This window comes from Mobula birostris, chromosome 13 (assembly GCF_030028105.1).
Source record: "Mobula birostris isolate sMobBir1 chromosome 13, sMobBir1.hap1, whole genome shotgun sequence".
Taxonomy (NCBI): Eukaryota; Metazoa; Chordata; class Chondrichthyes; order Myliobatiformes; family Myliobatidae; genus Mobula; species Mobula birostris.
Window position 1 is genome coordinate 65,971,051 of NC_092382.1, and position 13,387 is coordinate 65,984,437.

Here is a 13,387-nt window from a genome sequence, read left to right on the forward strand (position 1 = left end):
GACTAGCAGGATCCAAAAGGGTCCGGACAGTTGTGGATATCGCTTCTCGGCCTTTTGGCTAAGATCAAGTTTAGTATCTGTTCTTATCAGTTTAATATCTGATACGTCCCTTATCTGGGGACCATATATTAAATTGATTTTTGGGACAGGGAGATGGACTAGGGGCTTGCTCCGTCCACTCCGCGCATCGACCCGGTATTGCAGTGCCTCTGGGAACGGTGCACCTCCCTTTCGGGGAGACTAACAACAAATTAAAAAAAATAGAATTCTGTTATTCGCAGGCAGGCTATGGGGTTATATTTCTTCTTTCTGCCTCGTACTTCTTGCAGGCTATGTTTGTTTTTAAATGAGGACACACGTAGGCTTGAGTGGGTAAAGCAGTTTATTTACAGAATATTTAGGAGCCTCTTGGACCACCACATGGAAGAAAGAACTACAAGCGAGGAAACGGATTCCTCAGGTCTCAAAGGCAACAGAAACAACACGCACACAATTTACAGCAGTCGTGGATAAAGTCGGATCGGCAGTAAAACACACGCAGAGAATTAAAAAAACGAACCTGGGAATAAAGTACATACATATCCAAGGGAAAAGTCAATACGATGCCCCTTCACTGTACAGGCACGGCTCAATGCTATCAGGGACAATCACCAACCCTATTCAATGCACAGCCTACCAACAATTTTCTCCAGCGCTGTTCCAAGGTTCTCAGCCTAAAATGAAGCAGAGTGGTCCCTCAGAAATGGCAAAGAGAGCGTCCAGCACACGGGGCGCCCTTTTAATGCAGGAAGGCTGAAGTGCCCGGCCCAGGTAATTCACAGGAACGCTAACGGCTCGGTGCCGGCAGAGTTAGGCTACGTCCACACTACGCCGGATAATTTTGGAAACGCCGGTTTCGAGTAAAAACGACAGGCGTCCACACTAAGCGTTTTTGAAAATATCTCCTTCCACATTAGACGGATATTTGGGCGAATCTCCTCCTACTGGGCATGCACAGGACACACAGAAAACAAGCGAAGAGGAAACGGTGTACTTAGTGCGCGTTTGTCCAGTTACAGACTAGAGAAACTTGAAAGGAATTGCTCTTGGCTCTCGCGCAGGACTTAAAACTTATATTAAAAAAAACAAATACCGGAGCGAATGGAGGCAATCAACAGGGAGTTCACGGACAGTATGACCCAGCTGACGACGAACATTGAAAAACTGACTAACGCTGTTGCATTAATAAAGCACCTTGTTAAATGTATAAAACGTCTGCATCAGCGTTATTTCCATACAATGTTACATTAGGCTGTTACACATTTATTGTCAGAGAAGTACTTGCATAAATAGGTAAACTACCTTCATACAAGCAAGGACAGAAAACAGGGCGAAGTGAGAATACGTATTTATTCAGTAAGTTATGGGTCAAAGTATTTGGTGAGTACATTTCTAACCCTTATGGCTTCAGTCTCGTCCGTCTGTTCTGAAGTTGTTAGGTGGCGGCGTTCAAGAAAACAACGAACATCTGTTCCAGCACGTCATGACAGCGTTTTTAAATAGTCAAAAAACCTCACTTTACAATTTAGCTGTCACGCCGTTCACACCGACTGCGCGTTATAACAGCTTGCGCAGTACCAAGCAGAAGCAGAAAAAAGCATGGTTATTGTGGTGTTGTCACGACAACGTTTTTAAATCTCTCCGTTTACCCCGTACATACTACGCCGGATATTAAGCGTTTTCACATTTATTCACTCTGTAGAGTGTTTTCGAAAATTTCCGTTTTGGGGGGCTGAAAACGCCGGCTCAGTGTGGACGGGAGGGCAAAACGAAGAGAAAAAGCTTCGTTTTCAAAATTATCCGGCGTAATGTGGACGTACCCTAAAGCTGATTACAAAGGCCAATTACCCGAGGCCATATCCAAGGCTAACTAAAGAGGCCAGTGGTTAGGTGTGCAGTGATGGGCGAGGAGGGGTCAAACCTTGATTGGCAGGGGGCGTGTCTTCTGACCAGGAGTGGGCAGTGCTGTCACGTGACAGTCACGACCCCTCCAGTACAGTCCACCCCTCGGTAGCCACGCCACTCACCAAGCGTTACCACAGTGAAAAGGAAAGGAATATATCTTAATGGAAGTCTTACACTAACTATTTCTAAAGTTAACGCTTTTTGTGACTAAAGATAGGCAGACGTGCTCTTAATAATTGGGCAGACACAACATAATATACACACAGCGATGATAACGAGAATGGGTGCAATCGACCAGTTGCCCACCACCCTACCGCCACAAAGCTCCTTCCACAGGGTGTAGAGGTCAGGGTTGGGGATCCATGTCCATGTACAGCTGCCTGCGCGTAAAACGGGGAGGGGTTGTATCTCCAGCCCTTGCCTCTGCCCTACGGACCAGGGTGGGTGCCCCCCGCTGCATCTATTCAAGCCCTTCCAGGACGGTGATGGCATCCCGCACGGTCCTCCCGTTAGCTGGTGCCATGAGGGGCAGTATCACTGATTTAAATCGGGGTGCGCGGTGGTGACCAGTATCCTGTTAGGGCACCGGTCACCCGGGTGTTTGCTAAAAAATTACAGTCGCAGGCTCCCTGGTAGATGCCGTTGACCAGCGCACACTCTTTAACAGCCCGGGTACCCTCACTGACCATACCCCATTGCGGGCGCCGGTGTAGATCCCACTCCAGGAGGGTGGGGTACCGGACCCTCACAGCGGTCACCAACCGATCCCACAGGGTACAGCCTTCCCTGATCTCCGGCTTCGGCACCCATAGGGCGTTGTTGATGCGTTCTTGGTCAGAGAGGCTCCCCAGGGAGCTCGCGTCTCGAAGAGAGAGGTTCATGTTGCCTCCCCCCCCACCCCCTCATCCCACAGCCGGAGCAGCCCAGCGGGCAGGTGCTCGCGACGTGGGTCCCTCTGCTCGGACCAGTCAACCGGTTTACAGTGGTCCGCCAGCGCTCAAATCCCTCTCTCGTCGGTCCACCCGGGAATCCTATGCTCGGTGTCTGTACTGGCTTTTTTGCCCGTTCCAGAACACTTTCTCCACGCAGCGCCAATTGTTGTAAGTCAGGAAACAGATTCTGCAGGTCTCAAAGTCAAGGGTTCTGGGCTCACAGTCTGGGTAGTGAAGGATTTTATTTACAGAAGGCAAACGGGGGAAAATGGCAACAGAAGCAACACGCGCACAATTTACAGTAGTCGGATCAGCAATAAATCACATTAAATCGCGTGGGGACAAAGTACACACACACACAACCACCCTTGACTCTGTGCAGGCACATCTCTTCTGCTTAGGGACAATATCCACACTCCCAACCCTATTCAAAGCACAACTCACAAACAGCAGGGTGGTCCCTCGGAGGCAGCAAAAAAGAGAGAGGGTCACGCACACGTGGGCTCCTTTATAGGACTGGAAGGTCCAGCCCAGGTGATTCACAGGGAAGCCAATGGCTCGGTGCCAGCAGGGTTAAGCTGATTACAAAGGCCAATTGCCCGAGGCCAAGTACAAGGCTAATTAAAGGGGCCAATGGTGAGGTGCGCATTGATGGGCGGGGTGGGGTCAAACCTTGATTGGCAGGTGACGCGCCTTCCGACCAGGTAAATGGGCAGAGCCGTCACGTGATAGTCCTGACCCCAGTACAGACGCCAGCTGCGTTTCATTGGCTTTGTATCTGTAGTCGCCACAATGACAATAAAGTTGCGTCTAGTCTGATCAAATCACTCAATTCAGACCCAAACAGGAAATGTGCAGGTTTCATTCAAATCAGTCTGTGTTTATAAACACTCATTTCTATTTACATTCCTCCGGCCTCACTGGACTGGAACACTGAAACACCAAGTGAGAAACAGCTCATTCAGCCCCTCTAACTATCAACAAGATGGCGACTGCTCTCCCCTCTCAGCCACATGTTTCTGCCCGATCTTCATTTCCTCGATCCCTCCGGTCTCCACACATCTGCCAGCCTCTGTTTTATGTGAGGACGATCACTGAGTCTTCACCGCCCTCTGTGGTGGGGATTTACAGACATTCACCACCCTCGGAGTGGAGACATTTCCCCTCATCTCAGTCCCAGACAGTCCACCCCCTTTCTCAGAGACTGGGATCCCTGGTTCAACCGATAATGGCAGACATCCCACCCTGCAAAACTCATTTCAGGGAGGTAGCATCCCCGCCCCCTGCAACCCCATATCTACTCCGTCCCCCCCCCCGCCCCCCGTCGATCTCCAAGGGTTTATGTACTACTGTGTTTAATCATCTTGTCTAATCTGTAAACCAAGTTGGGTATATGCAGAAAATGTGACATTAAAATATGTACTTATATTATATTATTATGTTTATTCTATTACAACTTTAAGCAAGTCTACAAGGAGTTCGGCCTCATCACGTAGGACATCAATAGCGTAGCTCCTCAGCAGCCAGCCTGTGTGTGTTGCTTGAAATTCCAGCATCTGCAGATTTCCTCGTGTTTGTGTAGTTTAAATAACGTTGGCTATGCTAATGAACAAATGACACCTGTTAAACTCACCTCAACATGTCTTTCACATTTTGGCCCACCATGGGCAATAGAAAAGTCACTGTTGCAAACAGTGCAGTGAGCAACATTGTCATTATTTTTGAGGTCGACTGTAAAGCCCATCCACAGAGAAAACTGATAGGTCTACTTAACAGGGGTCCCCAACCTTTTCTGTACCGCGGACTGGTTTAATATTGACAATATTCTTGTGGACCGGCCGACTGGGGAGGGGATGTGGTGTTAATCACGACCGGAATATTGGTGATAAGTCAACCATAAGTCACTTATAAGTGGCTAATACACTCAATTTCGTTTCTAAAAGGGGTTATCTAACGAATTTAATATTAAATACACAGCGCATATTTTCCTCACATTAATAGAGTGATAAATCAATTATAAGTCAATAGCATCATAACATTTTAAGTAACGTTTGGATATTAAACAGCGCATATTTTCCTCGTGTGAACATATAAAATCATTGCAACACACCAATATCACTGAATCAGTGGGAGCCCTGGGCTTGTTTCCCTGCAACAAGACGGTCCCATCGAGGGGTGATGGGAGAGTGTGATACTCGAAGGGAGTTCCTTATGTCCAGTCTATTCTGCAATTTTGTTTTCATTGCAGAAAACCCTGCTTCACAGAGATATGTTGGAAATGGAAGCAATGTTTTCAGTGCTTTCGTGGCTATCTCAGGATATTCAGCCTTGACTTTGATCCAGAATGCCAGCAAAGATGTTACGTCAAACATACTTTTCAGCCCGCCGTCATTTGCAAGCTCGAGGAGTTGATCTTCCCGCGCTGACATGGATGACGCGCGGGTAATGACCTCGCATGCGTTCGAGTTCAACAGTGGGCGTGACAGGGAATGAGGAAAGGTGCAGCGGGCTCATATCGCCATATCATATTGTTTCCACCACTCTTAGCATGAAGAGAGACCAATCAGGATGCTCGCTCTCCCTCTCAATAAAATCAATTTCCAGGATATTGTATATAATTTCTGGGCATCAGAGAGCCACTATCAATATGCGGGAGACTCCCGGAACTTCCAGCAGAGGTGGGACGTCTGTAATGATGCTGTGCATTTCAATGTGTTCACCTCTCAGTCATCCATTCTCTAAATCAGCAGTCCCCAACCACCGGGCCGGGGACCAGTACTGGGCTGCAAAGCATGCGCTACCGGGCCGCGAGGAAACAACATGATTTGGCAATATGAGTCAGCTGCATTCCCTGTCACGCCCACTGTTGAACTTGAACGCACGCGAGGTTATTACCCTCACGTCAACCATGTCAGCGCGGGAAGGAGATCAACTCTTCGAGCTTGCAAAGGACGGCGAGCTGAAAAGTATGTTTGACATAACACCTCTGCCAGCATTCTGGATCAAAGTCAAGGCTGAATATCCTGATAGCCAAGAAAGCACTGAAAACATTGATTCCATTTGCAACATATCTCTGCAATGAATGTAATGAAAACTAAATTGCAGAATAGACTGGACATAAGGAACTCCCTTCGAGTATCACTGTCTCCCATCACCCCTCAATGGCACCGTCTTGTTGCAGGGAAACAAGCCCAGGGCTCCCACTGATTCAGTGATATTGGTGTGTTGCAATGATTTTATATGTTCATAAGAGGAACAACATGAGAGAGGTCTGGAGGGGGATGAGGACCATCACTGGGTTCCGGCAAACTAGCAACAGAGGAGTGGAAGGCAGTGTGGACAGGGCCAACGAACTTAAACTCTTCTTTAACAGATTTGACATTGTGATCCCTGCCCATCCCCAACATGAGCCATCTGTTGTCGGCCCCCAACCAACACATATTCCACTCTCCCCTCCTACCCCTCCTCACAGTCCCTCACCCTGATCTCATGACTATACCCCTTCCCCACACAAAACCACCATGGTGGGCTTCACAGCTGAACAGGTGAGAAGACAGCTGAAACATCTCAACCCAAGCAAGGCTGCAGAACCGGATGGTGTCAGTACCAGGGTGCTCAAAGCCTGTGCCCCTCAGCTATGTGGAGTACTTTGCCATGTATTCAACATGAGCCTGAGGCTCCGGGGGGTTCCTGTACTGTGGAGGACGTCCTGCCTCGTCCCTGTGCCAAAGACGCCCCGCCCCAGCGGCCTCAATGACTACAGACCGGTGGCATTGACCTCCCACATCATGAAGACCCTGGAGAGACTTGTTCTGGAGCTGCTCCGGCCTATGGTCAGGCCACACTTAGACCCCCTCCAGTTCGCCTACCAGCCCCGATCAGGAGTTGAGGATACCATCGTCTTCCTGCTGAACCATGTCTGCGCCCACCTGGACAAGCCAGCGAGCACTGTGAGGGTCATGTTTTTTGACTTCTCCAGTGCATACAACAGCATCTGCCCTGCTCTGCTGGGGGAGAAGCTGACAGCGATGCAGGTGGATGCTTCCCTGGTGTCATGGATTCTTGATTACCTGACTGGCAGAACACAGTACGTGTGCTTGCAACACTGTGTGTCCGACAGAGTGATCAGCAGCACTGGGGCTCCACGGGGGACTGTCTTGTCTCCTTTTCTCTTCAAAACTTACATCTCAGACTTCAACTACTGCACAGAGTCTTGTCATCTTCAGAAGTTTTCGGATGACTCTGCCATAGTTGGATGCATCAGCAAGGGAGAAGAGGCTGAGTACAGGGCTACGGTAGGAAACTTTGTCACATGGTGTGAGCAGAATTATCTGCAGCTTAATGTGAAAAAGATTAAGGAGCTGGTGGTAAACCTGAGGAGAGCTAAGGTACCAGTGACCCCTGTTTCCATCCAGGGGGTCAGTGTGGACATGGTGGAGGATTACAAATACCTGGGGATACGAACTAACAATAAACTGGACTGGTCAAAGAACACGGAGGCTGTCTACAAGAAGGGTCAGAGCCGTCTCTATTTCCTGAGGAGACTGAGGTCCTTTAACATCTGCTGGACGATACTGAGTATGTTCTACAAGTCTGTGGTGGCCAGTGCTATCATGTTTGCTGTTGTGTGCTGGGGCAGCAGGCTGAGGGTAGCAGACACCAACAGAATCAACAAACTCATTCGTAAGGCCAGTGGTGTTGTGGGAATGGAACTGGACTCTCTGATGGTGGTGTCTGAAAAGAGGATGCTGTCTAAGTTGCATGCCATCTTGGTCCATGTCTCCCATCCACTACATAATGTACTGGGTGGGCACAGGAGTACATTCAGCCAGAGACTCATTCCACCGAGATGCAGCACAGAGCGTCATAGGAAGTCATTCCTGCCTGTGGCCATCAAACTTTACAACTCCTCCCTTGGAGGGTCAGACACTCTGAGCCGATAGGCTGGTCCTGGACTTATTTCATAATTTACTGGCATAATTTACATATTACTGTTTAACTATTTATGGTTCTATTACTATTTATTATTTATGGAGCAACTGTAACGAAAACCAATTTCCCCCAGGATTAAAGTATGACTATGACTAATATGCGCTGTGTGCTTAATATCGAAATGTTACTTAAAATGTTATGATGCTATTGAGTTCTAAGTGATTTATATAACCATATAACCATATAACAATTACAGCACAGAAAGAGGCCATCTCTGCCCTTCTAGTCCGTGCCGAATGCTACTCTCACCTAGTCCCACTGACCTGCACTCAGCCCATATCCCTCCATTCCTTTCCTGTCCATATACCTATCCAATTTTTCTTTAAATGATAATTATCAAACCTGCCTCTACCACTTCTACTGGAAGTTTGTTCAACACTTACTTCAAGCTCCCCTGTCCTCCCCTGATAATTGACTTATCACTATATTCATGCGAGGAAAATATGCACTGTGTGTTTAATATTAAATTCGTTAGATAAACCCTTTTAGAAATGAAATTGAGTGTATTAGCCACTTATCACCTATATTCCAGTCGTGATTAACACCCCTCCCCCGAGCAGAATTGCCAAAAACGATTTGTAGAAAAAAATGTGCAGGTCACGCATGCACACTGGTGCCCGCTCAAGGCTTCATGGTCATTGTAGTCCTTCACAGGGTAAACACCATGTATTTGACTGCTAATCTTGTCCGTTGGCAACCCTACACCCCCCCACCCCGGGTTGGCCGGTCCACAAGAATATTGCCAATAATAAACCGGTCTGCCGGTCTGCGTTGCTAAAAAGGTTGGGGACCCCTGCTCTAAATGAAAGGGTTATCATATTTGATCGTTCTTCATATGATGACCCCACCATTCCAGGGATCAGTCTGGTGAATCTTCATTGCACTCTCTACAGCAAATACTCTCTAACCTCTTTGTTAATCCTCTATGGAATTAATTTCCATCTTCTGCAGCCCCGTGTTGCCCCAAACACTCACCTCCCACCCCTGTCACTGTTTCCACCTTCCCACCTCCCCCTCACCTGGATCCACCTCTCACTCCCCAGCTCTTGCCCCATCCCCACCCCTCACCTCTTTTCTCTGACTATATCCCATCTCCTCTCATTCCAAAGAGAGGATCTCGGCACTAAATGTTGACGTATAATAAAACCTAAAATTCGGTGAAGCTAAATCTCCATTCTTTTTAGCTTTTTGAAGGTGAACTTTATTTAGTTGAGAATGTTTGTTTTTCCATATATAAGGAGACAGAGTAGAATCAAGAGAGTCAAAAAAGGTCTCAGGAATAAAAATGGGTAAGGCCTGAAAAAGATAAATGAATATAGGCAAGATATTCATTTTAATAGAATTAATTTGGCCAATCAATGATAACAAGAGGGGCGACCAATTTGATAGTGCCCTTTTTACATAATTCAGCAGGGTAAGAAAATTTCCTTTGAATATGTGTTTATAATTCTTAGTAATTGTTACACCCAGATAGGCACATTGATTTCTTACAATTTTAAAAGGAAGGTTAGTGTTAATAGATACCAAATTATTCAAAGGGAAAAGTTCACTCTTATGTAAATGCAATTTATATCCTGAAAACTGGCTGAAACAGGAGAGTAAAGAAAGCACAGAAGGTAACAAAGTCTCAACATTAGAAATAAAAATCAATAGGTCATCCACATGGGGAAAAACTTTATGGGTAGTACTTCTTAAAATACCAGTGATATCACCAGATTCTCAAAAAGCAATAGCTAAGGGTTCTAAAGCCTGTCTGGTTCCACATTGGAGTTTAAATGGTTTAGAATTCTGAAAATTAGTAAGAACCCGAGCAGAGGGAGATAAGTAAAGTAATTTAATCCAATGAGTGAAATCGGGCCCCAAGTTAAAATTTTCTAAGGTTTCAAATAAATAATTCCATTGAACCCGATCAAAAACCTTCTCAGTGTCTAAAGATATCACGCATTCCAATATCTCCTTATAAGGAGAATAGATAACATTAGGTAAATGACGAATATTAAAATGGGAGTACCGATTTTTAATCAATCCAGTCTGATCATCAGATATAACCATATAACCATATCACCATTACAGACGGAACCAGGCCATCTCGGCCCTTTTAGTCTGTGCCGAACTCTTACTCTCACCTTGTCCCACCAACCTGCACTCAGCCCATAACCTTCCATTCCTTTCCAGTCTGTATAGCTGTCCAATTTAACTTTAAACGACATCAAACCTGCCTCAACCACTTCTGCTGGCAGCTTGTTCCAGGCAGCTACAACTCTCTGAGTAAAGAAGTTCCCCCTCTTGTTACCCCTAAACTTTTGCACTTTAAATCTCAACTCATGTCCTCTTGTTTGAATCTCCCCCACTCTCAATGGAAAAAGCCTATCAACGTCAACTCTATCTATCCTCCTCATAATTTTAAATACCGTACCTCTATCAAGTCCCCCCTCAACCTTTTACGTTCCAGAGAATAAAGACCCAACTTGTTCAACCTTTCTCTGTAACTCAGGTGATATAATAGCTGGTAAAATATTTTCAATCCTACGAGCCAGAATTTTGGATAGAATTTTAGTATCAACATTAAGTAGAGAGTTTGGTCTATATGAAGAGCATTCAATTGGGTTCTTATTCTTTTTAAGAATAAGCGAAAGAGAGGCTTCATAAAAAGATTGTGGCAGCCTACCCAGCTTAAAAGAATCCCAAAAGACTGAACATAAATGAGGTATAAGCAGTGAGGAAAAAGCCTTATAAAATTCTCCAGAAAATCCATCAGGACTTGGATCCTCCCCTGAGTGCAATGAACGTACAGCCTCAGTAAATTCCTCATAAGAAATAAGTTGATCCAACTGTTTTCGGTTATCAGCAGAAAGTTCAGGGATGTTTAATGGTCTAAAAAAAAATCATTACAGTATTATCTTTAAGAGGGTCAGAACTGTAAAGTTAGAATAAAATTCTCTAAAGGTATCTTTTATTTCTAAATGATCAGTTGTCTTATCACCATCAGCATTACAAATTCCTTTAATTTGCCGTTTAGATATAAAGGTTTTTAATTGGTTAGCCAATAGTTTACCTGTTTTGTCTCCATGAATATAGAATTGACTTTTATCTTTTAGGAGTTGAATTTCAATTGGCTATGTTAAAAGAATATCATAATTAGTTGTAATTTCAACACGCCTTTTGTATAAAACAGGACCTGGAGCCGAGGCATATTCTTGGTCTGATTATTTCAACTGATTAGCTAATTCAATTCTCTCTTTATTAGCTTTTTTCTTAACACTTGCTGTATAAGAAATAATTTGTCCTCTAATGTAGGCCTTAAAAGCATCCCGTGTAATAAGACTGGAAGTCTCGTCCAGCGTATTTTCTTCAAAAAAGAATAGTTTGTTTCTCCAAAAACTTTTAAAAATCCTTATCAGAAAGCAAAGTTAGATTGAAATGCCAAACGCAAACACGAGGAATTCTGCAGATGCTGGAAATTCAAGCAACACACATCAAAGTTGTTGGTGAATGCAGCAGGCCAAAATCTGTTTATCTGCGGGAGACCAAGGAGGTTTAAAGGTAAAAACACAGCAATCTCTGAAACAGCAATCTCTTTAGATTCACAGGATCGAACTAATGAAATCATTTGGCTATCAATAAAAAAAATCAATCCTGAAATATGTATGATGGTTATTTAACCTCATTCCCCTTCCTGACTCTCACCCAGTTTCCTGTGTCCTGCACTTTTGGTGTAACTCACCTCTCTTCATGTCATATCTATCATCCGCTCTGACTCCTGAGTGATCCAAAATTCATCCATTTCTGGCTCCACCTCCTTAACATGCAGGACTGCAGGGACTCAGATATGTCAGGGTATCAGGGACACTTGGAGGTCTCCCCACCTTCTCACCAATGTCCCCTCTAATTTGTAATGATCAGTGTGTGCAAAAATCTTGCGCTGTGCAATTTTCACCCAGTGACAACAACATGCATAAACTGGATTTTATATAGCGAGGTATTCATTTCAAAAGCGAGCAAATCATTGTTACTAAGAGCTTTGATCTCCCCTAGGTTTGATCAAGTTCATCTGCACTCTCACACAACCTATGTAGCAGGCCTATAAGCGGGTAATGAAGGATTTTTTTTTTCCACCAGAGCTTTTGCACACTGCCTATATTTGATTTTCTTGCTAAATGATGCTTTAAAATCTCAGATTTCCAAATATCACTCCACTTCTCCCCACTTGCAAATTCTCCAGCAACTTTTGCATCATCACAATACACACAGCTAACACCAGTTTCTGCATTGTACTTAAATATTTCCCCAGAACCCTCCCCCAGGTGACTGACTGTGGTGAACTCACTGATGGCAATGCCAATCAATATGAAGGGCAGGGCAGTAGTCTGTCTCATTGGAGTCTGGCACATTTGTGATGTGAAAGCTTTGCTCAGCGCAAAGGTGTTTGATATCATTCTGTACCCAGAGAGAATGGGTCAAAACATGTTCTCTCGGATAGAAAGGTTCAGAACAGGAGGAGGTAGAACAAGCAACACAGACAAAATGCTGGAGGAACTCAGCAGACCAGGCAGCATAGATGGAAAAGTGTACTAATGCTGAATTCCTCCATCATTTTGTGTGTGTTGCTTGGATTTCCAGCATCTGTAGATTTGCTCTTGTTTGTGACTGAAGGTAGAACAAATGTGATTTTCTCAACAGCTGATGTAAAAGATTTTGATCCCTTTCTCCGAGTTCCGAATCCTTGCATTTGGATAGCTGGAGCTCAGCTCTGTCTGAGGGATACATTAGCTCACATTCCCTTTTCAGCCGGAAGCTTCCCGGGGCCCGTGTACGGATCGTGGGGCTGAGAGAAAGGGAAGAGAACAGGACTGTCCCGGTATTGCGGGCCACGGTGTCTGCAGATCACAGCAATTAACCCTCAGTCGGTGTTTAAAAGTTACGTCCGGAGATATTCTTAACCACAGCCGACCTAGCAAGGGCCTTTCTGTACTGCGCGCATGCGCGATATTCGGGAACGGCTCAACCCTGACGCCTGCGCATTTGATCGATGCTTCAGTGACAGCGAAAATTGTTCACGCAGAGATTTCTGAGTAATCACGGTGCCATTGAAAGTTTCTGCAAGTACCGGTTCTATGTCCATACCTCAGTTTTTTTTTTGTGTGTAGAAAACTCAGCAGCTCTTTTAACGCAGGAAGCAGCTCCCATGAAACAATACAATTAATATCAGCAAACTTTCCGCGTGTCTAATGCCAAAGTGGAACGTTCTTACAAATGCAGATATAAAACACAAGAGATTCTGCTGTTGTTGGAGATATAGGCACATGTACACAAAGTGCTGGAGGAACTCTGCAGTTCAGGCAGCAACTAAGCAGAGGAGTACACAGTCTAGGCATGCTGAAAGGGCTCGTCCTAAACGTTGTCTATTTATTCCTCTCCACACATTCTGCCTGATCTGTTGATTTCCACCAGCAGAAATTAACCACCTTCTTTTTTCAATCAAACAGTTTCAAAATGTTTCTGATCTTTCATTTGTAGTC

At 45.1% G+C, this 13,387-nt stretch overlaps 1 non-coding gene across 1 annotated transcript; it reads left to right on the forward strand.

Annotated features, from left to right (window-relative positions):
• Positions 1-38: 38 nt before the first annotated feature.
• Positions 39-229, forward strand: LOC140208819 (U2 spliceosomal RNA). The gene has a single exon (XR_011888943.1). It is a non-coding gene; the product is annotated as a U2 spliceosomal RNA (small nuclear RNA).
• Positions 230-13,387: the final 13,158 nt, after the last annotated feature.